The 17,964-nt window shown below is 46.7% G+C and overlaps 1 protein-coding gene and 1 long non-coding RNA gene across 8 annotated transcripts in view; one reads left to right on the top strand and one right to left on the bottom strand.

Moving 5' to 3' along the window:
* Window positions 1-17,964, bottom strand: part of FYN (FYN proto-oncogene, Src family tyrosine kinase) — a 209,934-nt gene that overhangs the window by 57,020 nt on the left and 134,950 nt on the right. The window lies entirely within an intron of this gene.
* LOC131833495 (uncharacterized) lies at window positions 403-13,260 on the top strand. The gene is made up of 2 exons (XR_009354492.1): window positions 403-463; window positions 12,452-13,260. It is a non-coding gene; the product is annotated as an uncharacterized LOC131833495 (long non-coding RNA).

Raw genomic sequence — 17,964 nt, 5'->3', positions numbered from 1 at the left:
AAAAAATAGAATAGAATTGGTAGAAACAAAGAGGTCTGGGTATATTTGCAGGATGTCATGATAGCCTACAGTAACAAAATCATTTTCAGCTGCTAATTAACTTTCCAAATTTCCATTAGCTTTTGACATCTTTCAGAAATATTAAAAAAAAATCAGTCTCAAGTTCCAGAGTTAGTGGTGGATTGAAAGCTCAGGTCATTGTCACCCCACCCTCCTCCAACCTACTTCTGTGTTTATTGTAGAAATGCCACCATCAATGGCTGACTTGCTCAAGTCAGAATCCTGGGAAGCAACCTTATTTGCTTCCGTTTTACTTCTCACTCTCCCTGTCTCACACTCTACGATCCAGACATGCCGAAGTTCTCAGTTACTTAAAGGTTCAATTTTTTCTGCCTTCCTTTAGGCCTTGGAATGTGGCCTGGAACATTCTTTCCTGAAGTGCAACATACCCTTCATGTTCCAGGTAAGACACTGCTTCCTCTGCAAAGCCTTCTCTGATCCCTGTACCCGCCTTCCAGGGCTGGGGTGATGCTCTTTCTAAGTGCTCCCCTGGCATCTTGATTTCTCTCATCATGGCACCTATTCTGCCATATTAAAACATGGTTTGCCCACTTACCTCATGGCCCAGTGGACTGTGGGTTCCAGGAAAACAGGGCCCTGTCCACTTTTGTCATAGCTATAATGCCAGTGCATGGCACACAGTAGGTGCTTAATACAGGCAACCAGATGAGTGAGGGAGAATTCTCTAGCCCAGTATGTTTCTCTTTCACCCTTTCTCTCTGCAGCCAAGACCAACCCTTCTCTCAGCAATGTACATAAGCAGTTGACCATGCATTTTTTTATCTATTGGTATATGTGAGAAAGAAAGAGGATTCAGAAATACAAGGTTAAGTTGGTTATATGATCGTACTTTGGACTATAATACCCATCAGGTCGATGGGGGTAGGTAGAACATGCAATGGATGTCCCTTCCAAAACTCTGAAGAGTGGCCCGTATGGAACCAAAGGATCAAGTAAGAAATGCATGACCTCATATGTAATTACATGTGTTCACTGGGGAGGGCCAAGCTGCTACGGGAATGGAAGGGGCAGACAGTCGTGAAGAAGAGTGAAAGCACTAGTTGCTCTTAGTATCTTGCAATCCAAAGTGGGGAGTGTCATATCAGATACAGAGACTCTTGGTGGGGGGCACTGTTCTGAGCACGCCCTTTCTGGGGAAAAGGGATCTGAAAGCAGCATCAGACTGCTCTAATGTCCTCTTACATTACACATTTCAATAAATACTTGTGGAATTCAATGTCAGTTCCTGAGAATGGAAATGTCTGGAAACGAGCCGCCCACTGCCTGAGCTGAGATCACCCAATCTGGAACACATTTACGTGTAAATCATTCAAGATTAACTTACAATATACTGGGTCCAACATGCTCTCTAACTTATGGTAGATGAATGCCATTTTAACCAATTTCCAATAGGAAATGCAAACTATGTCCAAGGCATGATTTACTGAAGGAATTTCACCATTTGTTGTGGGTATTGCTTCACAGGATTGAGAAATATCTTGCTTACTTTATATTAACTCCTTTATGGCAGAAAGTTGCTTTGAGCTCCCACAAAGGCCCAACAGAAGACAGTTCTTGTCCCAGGTGCTTTTTTTCAGGGATTTCACTAATCAACTGTAATCGGAAGCTGTGAGAACTGAATCGCGGTATCACATTATCGACACCAGCAGTTTTCAGCTGGGGCTGACTTTTACTCCTCTCACACCCACCAAGAGACATAACAGGCAATGTCTAGAGACACTTTTGGTTGCCACAACTCAGGGAAAAGAGGCATTACTGGTACCTAGTCAGTAGAGGCCAAGGATACTGCTAAACATTGTACAATGCAGGACAACCTCCAACAGCAAAGAATTAACCGGCCCCAAATGTTAAGAGCATCAAGGTTGAGAAATACTGATTAATGGAGGAGAAAGAGATCTACATTCATTTCTTCAAAACAGTATCTAACAGCTATTTCCCTTATATGTGTGACCAATATGCAATTCACAATGCTTTTCTTAGGAGAACAGGCAGGCTAGGTAGAAGGACACAGTTTAAAAAATCGGTATAAAATGCTGATTCTCCCCTAGAAGTGTGTTCCTTGTGATAGAGAAAAGAATCTAAGCCACTGAGAACTCTCATTACGAACTACTCTTTCAAGTTCAACAAAACAGAACAAAAATGAACCCCACTGGAAGCAGGACCTTATAGCTAACCAAACAAGAAAAAAACTCGTCTTTTACAATCCACCAAGAAAAAGTATTACCACTGGAATAAACGAACACCATCTGTACAGCTATGAAATAATGAAAGGAAACAGTAAGCTCCTTGAGGGCAGGGATTATTTTCTGGCTTGGTTTTAGCATCGTATCCTGAGGGTCTAGAACGGCGCCACATGCTGTAGGAGCTCAATAAATATTTGTTAAACGATTACGATGCAAAAGTCCAAAACTCAATCAAAATCATTTTGGAGAAAACAATTCTCTTTTGTAGAAGGGACAGCTCTGTTGCCACTTCACACATTTGCAGTTTTGAGTAAGAAATGTTTCTGGACAGGTCTTGGCTTACTCTCTTCCTTTCGTTGACAAAGAAACTGAAATAAATCAGTCAATGCAGGCTCAAGACATTAAAAGTTAATCACAATGAAAATATTTTTGTAAGAACTTGTGGTCTTCTTCCTCCCACTTGGGGCGGTCAGACTAACTGTTTCCTGACGGAAGAGTCAGAAGCCGCTCTGTGAGCTGTACCCAACATGACTTCAGGCTCCCTGCCATGAGCCAAACTCCTAAGCACTCGAGTTAAAATAAAAACATCCTTTTTTATGCACAGTTCTGTGGTGTCGCACTTATGGCCAATGCTCTAGGTTCATTATGAATGTGAGATGTACTGATACACCTGCTGAGATCTGTGGGGCACTGGAAAACATGGAATAATGCCATTCCAAAGGTGGGACCTTGGCATTACTCTGACGAGTAAATTCTGCACCATGAACTCATGGTCATACTTCTCTCCATGGGGCTGTGCCTAGGGAAACTGATGGACAAGCACTTTGACCAGTAAGATCCTGTGACTGTGGTCAAGGCGTCTAGGTTATAGCCCCGAAGGCCCCCCCTCCCCCTCCCCTTCTTCAGTCCTTTGGCAAAACTAAAGGGCTCTCTACTACGCAAGGAAAACCGGATTTACATAAAATTTCCTTAGGCCTGTGATCTTGTATGTGCCAGCAGCATTAAGCAGCTCAGGAGAGAGCTGTCCAAGGGAGAATCCGAGGACCGCCACACCCTGTTCCTGTGAGCACGGCAGATGCCATCAGCTGATCGCAGCACTGTCTTGTGCTGCACCACACGTGGCCTCACAGTCCTTCGCATATGCCCTCGTGTGGTGGATGGAAGCTGACATGAAAGATGGACTCTATGCCCGACTCTGGGCACAGGCTGCTGTGATCCAGAATGAGTCCGGCTGAACACACCTTCCCTCCGGCAATGCCGCAGACCACAGTCCAGCTGCTCGGCGCACGTTAAACACAGATACAACAGATACAACGGATAGGCTCACATCGCCTGGTACGCCACTCAGCAGAGCAACACCCGTCCACACAGGTTATGACAGCAGGACTTCCGCGCAGAGTTCAGAGAGCTAGCTACCAAAAAGGGGGAAAGGCCACCGGCAGTCTTCTGCAAAAGCCAATTAGCTTCTGAGACACATCCACTTGCAGGTGAAAAGGAGGGACAGCAGGAGGAGGGAAGGTGAAATGACCACAAATAACTTTAAATTCAGCAGTGTGAGCACTTCTGCCTCAGAAACCAGCCCAGGCGGGTGTGGGGAAGTGAGGGCCCTGAGGCACAAGTTGCCATCCTGGCTGCTGGCAGCACAGACTTGGAAGAGTGACGGGTCGGGCCACACTGGCCTATACTGGGATGCGGTGGCATATTTCCCGCTAGGACCATTCACCGCCCCTTTAGCTGGTCTCCCATTTATGTGGGTGAAAATCATAATAAAAGCAAAGGTACAAGGAAGGGAAACTAGAAACCAAACATAAGCTACTGAGATGGAGACAGCGGAGAAAGAATTTAAAGCTGAATTGTAGATTGATGGCATGGTCTTACACACTTCTGCAAACGTGGAAAGTACTGGTAGTTTAATGAGCCACCACCACCCTTTTCTGGTCAACAGTAGTAACATGAGGTAAGAGGGAGAGACGTGGCAGCAGCACATCAGAAATGATCTGACTTCTGGGCAGAAGAGCCATGGCAGGGGTTTCTTGATCCTTGTCAGATTGGAAACAGCCATAAGAATCCACCAGAGAGGGGCGCCTGGGTGGCTCAGTGGGTTAAAGCCTCTGCCTTCGGCTCAGGTCATGGTCTCAGGGTCCTGGGATTGAGTCCCACATTCGGCTTTCTGCTCAGAGGGCAGCCTGCTTCCCCCTGCCTCTCTCTCTGCCTGCCTCTCTGCCTACTTGTGATCTGTCAAGTAAATAAATAAATAAAATCTTAAAAAAAAAAAAAAAAAAAAAAGAATCCACCAGAGGTATCTAGCTACATTCTCCATCGAGTAAACAAAAATCCTCTGAAAGTCTAGGGAAGGCTTACTTTCATTTACACCGTGTAAGTGTTATTAGCAGAATGTTCTGAGACACGTGAGTGCCACGGTGGAAGCAAGAGCTGTTGGGACATGGACCCTGTCACCCAAATTTCCCAGCACTTTCAATCCTTTATGATGGGACTTTCCTCTTTGGAAGACATTGGGTCCTGACACCCCACAAGAGAGTAGGGGTGGTGCTGTCTTCTGGGGACACCCTGGACAGAAGGGCCACTGCTGGCTGGGGAGGCCGGAGAGAAAGCAGGACCACACTGGACCATCTTGGAAATGCAGACACTCCCCAAGATCCCAAGGCCGGGAAAGGTCACAGCTGGGATGAGATGTTGGGCACATCAATACTCGAGGCCTGAACCACATCAATATTGGTGCGGGCCCAGCCAGTAGTCCCGGACGGGCTACAAAAAAAGAATACACAGGACTCTGCTTCTTTGCTGCCAAATGGAAGGAAGGGGTGAAAATCTGTGCCTTGCTGAAAAGGTGGTATGGTGGACAAAACTCCAAGGTAAGCCCTGGATTTCTGCCCTTGCTGTGACAAACCCTGTATCATCCCTAGGACTGACGGGATAATCACTCCCTCGATTAGGCTATTTCATTAGGCATGGCTGACTTTAACAAAGAGAAATTATCTCAGGTGGAAGTGACCTCATGAAGTGAGCCCTTGACAGCAATTCGGCTCTCTGAAGTAGATACAAAGTGTAAGAGGCATCCTAGGGACGTTCTGTCTTGCTGGCCTGGCAGATAGAGGGAGCTATGTGGCCAGAAATGTGGGTGGCCTTTAGGGACCAAGCACAGCCCCCTGCTGACAGAAAACAAAGAAATGAGGACCTCAGTCCTACAACCACAAGGACCTGAAGTGGGCTAAGAACCTGGAAATGGATTCTTTCCTGGTCAAGGTTTCAGAGGAGAATGTTGTTGGCCAACGCAGTCTTGGGAGCCCAGAGCTCAGCCACGCCATGCCCAGATGCTCAGAACTGTAAGCTAATCAACGGGGGCTGTTTAAGCTGCTGTATTTGTAGTAATTTGTTACACGGCAAGAGAAAGTGAATACTGCTTTGGTGGAATGGGCACCACTAAGGGGAAGGCTCCAATCTTGGTAGTGATGACCAATATTAAACGAGGGCTTGCTGTACGCCGGGCACTATGCTATGTACTGGAACATCCTATGTCACTCGACCCTCATGACCGTCCTTAGAGGTATCATGCTTTCCCCTCATTTGACAACAGAGGAGAAGAGAGGTTTGAGACTTTGTCCCCAGCTCTGTGCGGGATGGAGGCAGGATGTGAAGCCAGCCAGACTGATTCCATGGCTGGCACATGGAGCCTGTGGACCAGAGTTGCTTCCTGCCCCATGGGCTCTTGGCCAGCCGATGCAAGGCTGTGGGTATGTGGTCAGAGGGGCCTGTGGGGATGGCCCCCTAGTTCCCAGCTTCATGTGTATGACTAATGGGGGCCCTGACATCAGGGACTGGGCCTCACCGCCCACCCCCACATTTACACCCTGCCCACACCCAGACCATGGGCTCTGTGAGGGTGCTGGGACCGTGCCAGGCATGGTGAGTCACTGGCTTCCTCCATGTGGTGTAGGGTCTTAATGAACATTTGGGCTAACGGCACTGACGCTCCCCCTAGTTTCCTGCTATTTCCTAGATGTGGGGAGTGTTGATGTATACCACAAAGGAGTGAGCACTGGTTTTTTTGGTGTAGTGAGCTTGCCGACTGCATTTAAAACAGGATTTGCTTTACAGGCAAAACTTTCTGGAACATATTTACCATATAAACAGAGCACAAACAATGCCTCCTTCAAGCACAAAATAACAGATTTCTACTCTTGGTAGAGTCCCATGAGTGAGAGCACCCCACCCCCAACAATAAAATGTCACATCTTTGCGGTGAAAAGACTGATTTTGACACAGGATCGCATACAGTGCAGACACCAGTCACATGCAACAGTGGGAGAACGGAGCCTATTTAAAAAGCAAATCAAAGTTTTCCTTTGAAAATAAGAGGTGGTGTTGGATGATCACTTGCGTGTGACTCTGCAAGGTCCTCTGGAGGGCGAGGACCACGGATCTTGTTCCGTGGCGCACAGCTCACATTTGTATGAGCTCATATAAATCACTCTCACAAATGTCATAGCACTTTAAGAAAAAAACCCCACATTCCTGGTACCTAGAAGATTTTTTGGCTCCCCCGCTTGGTTTGTCTTGTGCAAATAACCCCCACACCGAGAAGCAGCGGTTCACTGCCTGCAGCAAGTTCTCCTTTCCCTTCTCTAAAACCTTCCATTCCCGGATGCCCAGAGAGTCAAAAGTACTTAGTAAAAAAAGAAATGGAAGCATTAGCCCCCGATGGTGAGATTTAACACTGCAGCCAATGAAGAGCTGGAACCATCCCCAAACCCAAATGGCCAAATGAGGTTTTAACACCAGATCGTGGAAAGGCTCCAAAAGGAGGGGAGAACATTTTCTTCTTATGCTCACTTCGGATCTCAGGGTTAAGACAAGAGGGAAATGCTGATAAAAAACAAGGATACGTTTTAACTGTCTATGCCAAAGGGTTCAGAAAGAATTAGAGCAAAGATTATAAAGTTTTTCAGGCCTTCTCTCACCTCTTTTGGGAGGAAAAAAGGTTCCTTTGTGGTTACTGGTTTAAACTTTTATTTTTATTGATCTATAATTCCCATACCATAAAATTCACCCTCTTAAAGTTTACAGTTCAGTGGTTTAAAATATATTTTTAATATATATGTACATATTACATATAAAAAGTATTAATAGATATTAATATGTATACTTAATATACAAGGAAACCATTGTCACTATCTAATCCTAGGACATTTTCATTCCCCAAAGGAACCTCTACTCATTCCCTTCTCAGCCTGACCCCTGGCAACCAGTGGTTTTATGTCCTTATGGACTTGCCTACTTGAACAATTTGTATGAAGGCAATCATATAACATGTGGCCTTTCGTGACTGGCTTCTTTCAGCTGGCACACCGTTTTCAAGGTCCATTCCTTTTGCAGCATGAATCAGTGCTTCATTCCTTTTTATGGCTGAAAATACTCCATTGTAGGGATGGACTAGTTTACCAGTCATCAGTGGATCAACATTTGGCTTGTTGCCACCTCCTGGCTGTATGAATAATGAGGCTATGAACACTCACGCATAAGCTTTTGTGTGGACATATGTTTTCAATTCTCTCGGGTTCATATTTTAATATTTAAGGAATTTATATAGATTAAAAAAACCCCTATGATTAGGTACATGGGAAAGCACGTTAATTGGAAATTCAAAGAAAGGAGAAAGGGCTTGTGAAACTTATGGGAAAATGTTACCGTCAGTAGTAATCAAAGAAATACAATGTAGATTAATGAGAGACTTTCACTTCTCAATTAACAAAATTTCAAAAGGAAGTCTGTCCAATAGTGACGGATGTCCCCTAAATGCCCATTCTCATCTATTGCTGATAGAAGACCAGGAATTAGGGTATAACCTTGTCATAGACCAATCTGACAGTGTTTTATATATATATATATATATATATATATATATATATATATATATATATATACACACACATATTTTTTTAAAGAAAACTTAAAAAATGGGCCTGTTCTTTGTGAATCTGTGCTAAAGAGACACTTTTTGAAAAATGACACATGAAGAGGTCCTGTGACACGTTAGTTTTAATTTGAAAGTTAGAAAACCAGCTAATTTTTTAATGAGAAGGTGATGGCTAAGTAAAGGGTAAGGCATGGCCGTCCTGTAAAATAAAACCGAAATTAAAACTTAAGTTTACAGAAAATAATCAGTAATACAGAAAAATGCTCACATTATATTAAGAAGGATCACATGATTGTGACTTTATGACAAATGCCTAAAAAACCGTCTGGAAGGAAAGATACCAAGATGCTTGCTGGTGGTCTTGGGCGGGGATAACACTATGGGTGACTGTTCTTTCTTCTGTTTTTTTCCCTCAGATGTTCTATACTGAGAAAGCACAGTTTTTATGAGAATAAATCATTGTTTTAAAATTGGAATAATCCCTTTAATTTTATCAGTTGCTGATTTAATTTATACAGAAGTATATAATCATACATTGATGAAATATGCTTTATGAACTGAAAAATTAAGAGAATGAAAGAAAGTGACTGATTCCAAAAATTAAGAGGGAGAGAGAGTGACTGATTCTAAAGTCTGTTAAGAAGCAACCTCTCCTCCTGGAAGGTTTGAAAGGTGAAAGGTACTGAAGGACAGAAAGATTCCTTTTTCTTTTTTCTTGTTAATTAATTTATTTGAGAAAGAGACAGAGAGAAAGTATCCTCACGCAGACTACCTGCTGAGTGTGGAACCTGATGCCAGGGCCCTGAAATCATGACCTGAGCCAAAATCAGGAGTTGGCTGCTAAACTGACTGAGCCACCCAGGTGCCCCTAGGGCAGAGAGGTTTCTGAGTCTTTCTAACATCTGTGCTGGGAAGTGTGCAGTGAGGGAGCAGCGCTGGGAGGGGTGGCGAATGCACCCAGATGGGTGGTCACAAAAGTATAATTAAGGGCACAGATTAAGCAAAGCCATGACACATGACACCTCAGAGGACCATGTAGGTGGCCTTGCAATCCCAAGGCGTAGAATCTGTGATACCAGAACCAGAAGTCAGGTGGTGGACTACTGGGTTCTTGAAAACCTTTGGGTCCCAAGCTCCAAGGTACCTGGGGAAACCCAATAAAGTCGGAATGACATTATTCTGAACAAGTCAACATTGGAATATAACCAAGGAGTTCAGGTTACTAAGGAACCTGCAAGACCTCTCTGTGAGCAAGGGCCTGGAGACCACACACTGGCATGGCCCTAAGGAGCTGGGGAGAATGAAGTAAAACACTTCTGTTCTTTGGATGCTTGCTGTTGGTGGAGACAAAGGGACTTGCTCAGGGCACCAGGCAGAAAAATTCTATCTTCTTCTCTCACTTCTCCTCTTGTTGCCCTCACCCTTTCCTGTTGGGGCATTCAGCCTGGCATTTTGATGAGGTGACTTTTGACTTTGCTTAGAATTCCCCAGCCCTTAGAATCTGGTGAATTCTAAGCAGGGAACAGAATAGTAACCAACATTGGTTTATGCGACCTAAAATTTTTCAGATACATAAAAAAGATTCAATAAAGATGTTTCTTTCTAATGTTGACGTTTGTTCGAACCTCTTTCTACACTCCTTGGCCGTGTTGTGTAAAAACAACCAGAGGAAAACAAAAACAAAACTGTAGGCTTCCTTTCACGAACTGGAAGAGAGTCAGTGTCCCATCTGGGCCACAGTGGTAGAGACTGGCTTTCTGGGCTGAACTGGCCAAGGGCCCAAGGATGGGGGTGTCTGTCACCTGGCGGGGCCACAAGAAAGCATGTTAGCACAAAGCAGCTGGATGAACAGTCGTCATCAATGCCCCCTGCCCGCCAGTGTGGAGAATGAACGCTGAGGAGGTTCACTCTCCAAGGCCAAACAAAAACCCTCTGCCGATCCTTCTATTCTCCATGGAGGTCCCTCGCCAGATGATTCTGCAAATGCGGCCTCATCCTTTCAGAAACCAGTGAATTCTTTTTCCCTTTAATTCATCAGTTCCAGTCAAGAAGATCTACCCCTTAAAAGAAACAGAATGGATTTCGAATAAGGAAATTTTACTCTTCTTTTTGCCCTCGAGCTCATGTTTGTGGTCGTGTCCCCACGAGACCCCCTTTCCACTGATGACTTCTCTGGTTATGAAGTCAGAGCGCATCAAAATCCACGGCCCTGGGAATTTGGTTGTGAAGCCACTTGCATTGTGTTTTTGGATGCGGAGGCAGAGGTCTTTTCTTTGAAGACTGCCGCGAAGGCCCGCCCCCTGCCCCCCCCTTCCCCTGATCTTTCTGTTGGCACTTTGTCAAGGAATCAGCAACACTCACGTCCTTAACTTCTGCCTCTCCTGCACTGGTTTTGAATTTCAAAGCCTCTTGGCAGCTGTTTTGGTGTGAATGCTGATAAAGTAGGCCTCCAGAAAACACGCCCCTAACTCTGTGGCCTTTACTGGGACAAGGAACAACAGTGACAGTGATGAGGGGAACAAAGGAAACACAGAGGCCGGGGACTCTCGCCAGCCTCCTCCTACCACTTCCGCGCCTGAAGGGAGTGACGAGTGTCTCTGCCTTCCCTCGACCTTACTTTGTTTACCCACGGTGAGCCCAGGTCGCCTGACTCCGCGGTGGCTGCGCGAGGAAGGCTTTCACAAGAGGCCCTCACTCACGGTCGCGAGCTGAGAGCCCGCAGAGACCGGAGGAAATTAAAGATAAGCAAGAGGAAGAGAATGTGGGACCCGCTGAAAGCAGTCCGTGATGCTTTCCCCAACAGCACGTAAAAATGACCAACAGTGGCCACTCTGTGTGGGAGGAACACGTGTTGCTGGGCCACTCGTTGACGACCTACTTGGCACCAGATAGAAATCCTGTCAGGTCTCTGTTAACAAATCTGAAAAGGAAAGATGTGGTTTATATAGCAGCATACATTTTGTAAACACCGCTGCTTATAAAATTTATGGTAAAGCAATTCAGTAGTGACTTTTCACCTGGCATGTGAATGCGGCAGAGTGGGAATTTTCAAGTGTCTTGCACGGTAATTGAACTTGGGGTTTATCTTCTTAAAGAAGACCGACCGCACAGCAGGCCATCCCCTTGCGGATTCTGGTATCAGACAGGGCTTGTCCTTGGCCCAAAGGGCAAGGGAACAGCCTTGCAACCCCAAGGCGCAAATGCAGGTCACTGAGAATGGGTAGCGGGAGGATGGGGTACGGGGCGGGGCAGACCCTTCCCTGCAGCACCAGACCCTCCCCCTCCTCCACAGCGAGGCCAATGGCGATGCACCCCAAGAATCCACTTTTAGTCTCCCTCGCTGCTCGGTGTGGCCATGTCTGATGCTGGCCATCCAGCTGAGAATGGGCGTGTTCTACCCGGCCCGTGTCTTCAAAAGACAGTGGGCCGCTCTCCATCCTCCTTCCCGCTTCCTGTGCGCTGGGCAGTGGATGTAGTTCTGGTGAGTTGGCTTCAGCAAGGCAGAGGATGGCAACCCAACAGACACTGGCAGGATCACAGGACAGAGCACCCTGGGCCTTAGACGGGCTTGTGGAGCACGGCTGCCCATCTGCCTTCGAGGTGGGATCTCTGAGCCAACACAAGAGAGGCATGAACGTCTGTCTTGTGGGAGCCGCTGGATTTTTGCGAGGAGGAGTGAGAGGGGTCTTCTGCTATAACGGGCAGCCTATACTCTACCACAAGAAGGAAGGCTATCCAGCAGAGAGGTCAAAGGTGGCTCTACTGGTCACTTATTTGCCTCCAAAACCAATAAGAGCGTCTGACCTCGTCTGATACTGACCGTTCAACTTGTACTGAGGCCAGCTAGCAGGACAACTATAACAAATTTTAACAACAGCTACCATTTACTGAGAACTTATTTTGTGCCTGGCACTTCACATGTGGTATTTCATTTTAATCTTCAGAACAACCTCGAAAGGGTATTCCACAGTTAAGGAATCCTGGGCTCACAGACTTTAAGTTAACTTGTGCAGTGTCACCCAGTCAGTGGGACCAGGATCTGTGTCTAAGGCAGTCACATCCTCTTTCTACTCCTCCAGGGTTCCCTTTTGAGAAGCATGCTCTGCTCCCGGCCATTTCTGCATATTTTTTGAAAAGATCAAAGAATGAGAGATTTAATGGTGTGACAGGAGCTGGGCACTGCTGCGTCCCACCATTATGTCAGTTTTGCACTAGGGCTGAAAGTGCTCTTTAAGTATTCTTCTCTTTACAGGTCTTCAGCGTAGGACTGGTTCCTAGGTCTCCAGGACATTTCAGTGCTGGGGTACCGGGCTCCTGGATTGGAGAAGCTCTGCGAGCAGTACCATAGCCTGGAACAAAGCTGGGGATTGCCATGTGGCCCAGAGCATATCACTTGACTCTGTGGAGCCTGGTTTCCTTCTCCATCGAGTAACAAGCTTCAACCAGGAGGACTAAGCCTTCATAGCAAGCCTAACACTCCTGAAGGAGCCCAGAGCCCTCCTGCACACACTCAAGCAGAACTGAATCTATAAACAGGCACAGAACTCTCCACTCCCCACAGCCCCAGACGCTTGTTATGAATCACGAGGACCCACAGAGTAATGCGACCCAGCTGTCCGGTTTGGCTGTCAACACTCAGGTATCCCTCTACCCAGGTATCCCTCTACCATGGCCAGAGCCCGGACCATGAGTATTATGGGAGTTTTAATGACGTGACAGGAGCTAGGCACTGCTATGCCCTACGGCATTTATTTTATTTTTTGCACCGTGGCCTAAAATGTCTTTTCTTGCTGCGGTTTTCAGAAGACCTGACCATGCCCTCCACTTTTCTTTGCTGCTAAAGTGAAGAACAACTTACCCCATGGCATACAGCTCAGGTACTCGAGACCTGCTGGGGTCCTGACCCACCTCCCCCTCCTCGCCAGGAGCCTCCAATTCTGACTCTTTCCTAGCATTGCCAGGTACAGCTGTTCTCCTGAGTTGCACAGAAAACAATAAGAAGGACAAAGAAACATCCCCCCCACCAAATAAAAGTTACTCAGCAATCACCATAGTAACAAATCACCCATTTATAACAATTCCATTCTCCTTGCATTCTTACCTCTTTCTTTACATCCAGGCCCACCTCTAGCCTCCATTCAGTAAGCATATTTTGATCTTCTCTCTGTGACAGGTGCTGTGCAAAGGGTTGTGGGTATGGAGTCGAGTAACCAAGGGCCATACTGGGAGGAGCTTATATGTACTTAGGAGGGAGCCCCTCAAATCTGGACCTGGGTTGAGGAGGGAGCACTGAGGGGTCTGAATTCATCCAGGCCAGTCGCTGTGATATACCTGGCCCAGGTGAGGAGGGAGCGGAAGCATACACGAGAGGACAGACGTGTGGCTGGGCACGGTGCCGTGGGGCTTTCTGCATTTGTTCCTGTGTTTACAGAGCACTGAAACATGTGCCAGGCAGCTTGCAAGGCTCTCAGAGGGAAGGGGCCCGGCTCCTGCTCAAAAGGAGCTTATGGTTTAATGGGATGGGTATATGCAGCTGGGGAGGGGGCTGGAGATGAAGCCAGATCATAAACAGCTACGCGTCCGTGTTACTGAGCACCAGCTCCCGTGCCTGCAGCCGGTGCCATGTACGACAAGCAAACACTCTCCTTTGATCCACCCACAGCACCGACAGCCTTGTGAACAGGGTACTGTTATCATCGGCAGCATTTCACAGATGGGGGACGAGTATAGGGAAGGCAAGTGACTTGCCTAAAGCCTCACAGCGAGCCTGAGCTGGATTTCAACCCACAAGCGGCTGAATCTAAGACGTAATCTTAACCACGTGCTCATAGGCTAAAGTATCTGCACAGTTTCTAGCTGATACTTACTCAGTATTAAGTGGGAGTGGAACTGGGTCCTGATAGACACATACTGAAATGGCGTAGGGAGAGGAGAAGCATGGGGAGGCCAGACAGTGAAGCCAAGAGTGGGAAGAGACTGCACACAATTGGGCGGAGGCATCAAGGTAAGATGCCTTCTTCAGCTGGACAAACAGCTCTATCCATTCTAGCTACCTGTCTATGCCTAATTCATACCTCGTATTTCATCCCCAACGGTGGCAACACTGTAGCATCTGTTGCAAGTGAGAATACTGATCTAAAACCAGACTGCTGCTCAGGCAGTTGACTACTGGACTGTGTAAGTTACATTTTCGGAGAGCCCCGTCACAAAAGTAGCCCTGGATCCTTGGGGGCTGGTAGGAGTGGGAGATGTGAGGCTGCGTGGATGGTTGCCTAAACATGACAAGGACAGACAACAGTGGAGATAGCTACACATCAGCAACATATGACATCTGGAAAAAGATAACAATTGTTCACTAAAAAGGGCATGTAACAGCTAATATGCAACAATGGACTGGGGAGCCCGAAGAAGGAGATTGGGGTAGAGGTGCAGGTGAGTATAAGGTCAAAAAGTGCCCACCACCTCCCCCCTCCACCCACGGGCAGTTTACTCCATCAAGCCAAAGAGGAATGTCTTTTGGCAGACATGGTGGTTACACCTCAGCTTTGTGTGGACTATGTAATCTAACACACTCTTCAGGCTAATGTCAGAAGATGGCTTATATTTTAGCTATAATAGTTCTGCTCACATCTACAAGCTCACCATGGTCAGAGGATGGAAACTCTGCCCATCCACCAACAAGAGTCATCGCTCAGCAGCTCTGAGCAGCAATCCGGCCCAGCACTAGGCAGAACTGGCCTGCCCCTGGGGCTCATGCTGAGCTCCTATGGGGTGGCCTTATAGACTCCAGGTGACAATGACCCAAGTACAGCTTCATACTCTGCCCCAGTTCTGGTTCAATACACCCCAACTGACTGGGTGAGTAACAGTGGTCCATACTTGGAACGAGCCCGGGCAACAGCTCTGTCATAATTATTTTTGACAAAGGCTGACCTGACATGCTGATCATCAGCCCAGGAGGGGGGAGAAAGGTTCTGTGACTAGCCAGCATACACACCCTTGGTTTCTGCCAGGGTTCATCTTTATTTATTTTTATTTTATTTTTAAAAAAGATTTATTATTATTTATTTATTTGACAGACAGAGATCACAAGTAGGCAGAGAGGCAGGCAGAGAGAGAGGGGCGGGTGGGGAAGCAGGCTCCCTGCTGACAGACAGCCTGGTTCGGGGGTCATTCCCAGGACCCTGGGATCATGACCTGAGTGGAAGCCAGAGGCTTTAACCCACTGAGCCATCCAGGTGCCCCCAGGGTTCATCTTTAATCTGGACATACATTCCCTGGATGCACTCCCCACTCAGTCCCCTCTTTATTTCCTATACATCGTGCTTTTCTCTTAAGATTTCATGTTCTACATAGGTTCCATTGCTAAAATGAAAATGTTGCTAAAAATTGGTAGATCTCTGTATCTCTTATAGAAAATTGATTATTTGTACCAACTCCTGCCTTCCAAAACCCACTAAACTGTTTCCTAAGTTTATTTTTCTTAACCCATATCTTAACTGTTTTAAATCTGTGTCTGTCTTAACATGCTGGCTGGTTAATCTTCTTTTCCATTTTTTTCATTATTTTTTCAAACATCTGACTCTCCTTTAGCTTAAAATGATGCCTCAACTAAATTCCTCTTTTTCACTTTTGTCTCTGTTTCCCATGGCAGAACAAACAAACAAACAAAATTTATCACTTTTTTGGTACCAGAGCACTTTTGCTTTCTTATTTAGGTCAGGTAACAAAATATCATTTATTCACAAGCCAAACCAAACCTATCCCAAACTCTCTCCCCTCTTTTCTCTATTGTAATTCCAGCATAAAGAAGTGATACTATTGGCAGAATTTTCAGTCTGCTGATACAAAGTACTGATAAAAATGTGGACCAAGGGGCGCCTGGGTGGCTCAGTCGGTTAAGCGTCTGCTTTCGGCTCAGGTTATGATCCCAGGGTCCTGGGATCCAGCCCCGCATCGGGCTCCCTGCCCGGAGGGATGTCTGCTTCTCCCTCTGCCCCTCCCACTCTCTCCCTCTCTCTGTCAAATAAAAAAAAAATAAAATCTTAAAAAAAAAAATGGAGACCAACAGAATTCCCAAACACTGCTGGTGGGATGCAAATTGTTATGATTACTTTGTTATGTTATTATATGTTATGATTACTTTGTAAAAACAACTTTACATTATTTAGCGAACATGAAGATGCAGCTCTCCTCCGAGTCACAATTCCACTCCTAGGCATACATGCTGAAGAAGCATGCTTATGTGAGCCAAAGGGTAAGTGTCCCTGCAGGGCTGGGGCAGTGCCAGGAATCTCTATTTGTTACAGTTCTAGAGGCAATGTGGGGGCCTTACTCCACAGCAAGGGCCTGGGACCTTATCAACTCAGACCTACCATATCAACTCAGATCTCTCTCTGCGGCTGGGTCCCTCCCCGGCCTGTGGTTCCAGCCACAGGAAAGCTCACTGGAGAGGAGTGACAGGAAATGGCACAAGCCTGTGGCTGGAGTAACTATGCTTGGGGTGCTGATCCCTGGTCAAAGCCAGCCAGTCTGAGGATCTGGGGAAATTCACGGTCATTTCCTCTTCTTCCTTTTTGGTCAGCTCTGACTGCCAGACCAGGCTGGGCTTGTGTTCTTCATGCAAATTCCCCCTCATCTGGAGGGGTGCTTGGAGTCAGCACAGTCACCATCCCCATCTCCCGCACAAAGCCCCGAAGCTCCCAGCCAGACTCGGTGCTCCGAATGTGCTGTTCCCCGCCAGGAATGAGAAAACCTCTAGGCGAGGCTTCAGGAGAGAAGGCTGAAGGCTAAGCTCTGGTATGGAACCATGGTTCTTCTCTGTGTGAGCCTGTACGCGGACACCCACGTTTGTGATTCTTGGTGTGCTGAGTCCAGCATGAGTACAACGCTATAGGTGCAACCTGGCTTTTCATAGATATTTCCAAATGACGATGAATAGAAAGTGAGATAAGGAACTTCTCGAGAAGTGAAAGCAGCTGTGTGCCTTCCGGTGTGAGCTTGCTCTTCACCTTCCTACTGGTCTGTCCGCTCTCATTCAGGGAGGCTGTAAAATGGTGCCTGTCTGTCACCCTCACTTAGGTTCCTCTCTCCTCCTGATGCCAAGAATGGCTTCCACCACCCCTCCCTCCCCCATTCTGGATGAACAAGTGGAGAAAGTGCACGGCTTGGCCGAATGACCTCCCTCCGTTTGTCCATTCCCATAATCCTCCTAGTTTGAAACTGAAATATCCCTGGGGCAAAGTACCGATTACCATGTGGCTGTTGTTCTTTTAGGTTTAAAAATATCTTCAAGGTGGCACAAGTTTACAGAGTCCATTGGGGACCTGAAATCTGCCCTGTTATTCAGCCCCCGTAACGTACTGAGGGTGGAGGCAATTTGTTTAGTTTAAATCATTAAGCCCTAATAACGTGGGGTTCTGGCCAGATGGAGTATGTGTGGGAGACGTTGACGTGATGTTGGGAGGAAATCAAGATGATGCTATGATGAAAATACAAACGGGGTTTGGGTAGGATTTGGGGGAGGCCACACAGAGCCCATCTCTGCATGACTTGGCCTCATTCCCACAGCCCTGCCAGGGTTCTGTCTCTCACTTAGGGCTGCTGTGGTCCCCACTGGAGCAGCCTGCCGCCTGCCCAGGAAACTGTCTCCAGAGAGGCCCTGGCCAGGCAGTTCATTATTTGGGCACGGAGGAGAGAGACAGGAGTGATTTTTCTTTTAATGGCTTCAATGCCACTCCTTCAGTTCTAAAGTGGGTTGCCTTC

The sequence above is a fragment of the Mustela lutreola genome, chromosome 6 (assembly GCF_030435805.1).
Source record: "Mustela lutreola isolate mMusLut2 chromosome 6, mMusLut2.pri, whole genome shotgun sequence".
Classification (NCBI taxonomy): Eukaryota; Metazoa; Chordata; class Mammalia; order Carnivora; family Mustelidae; genus Mustela; species Mustela lutreola.
This window is presented reverse-complemented; position numbering and strand designations above follow the sequence as displayed.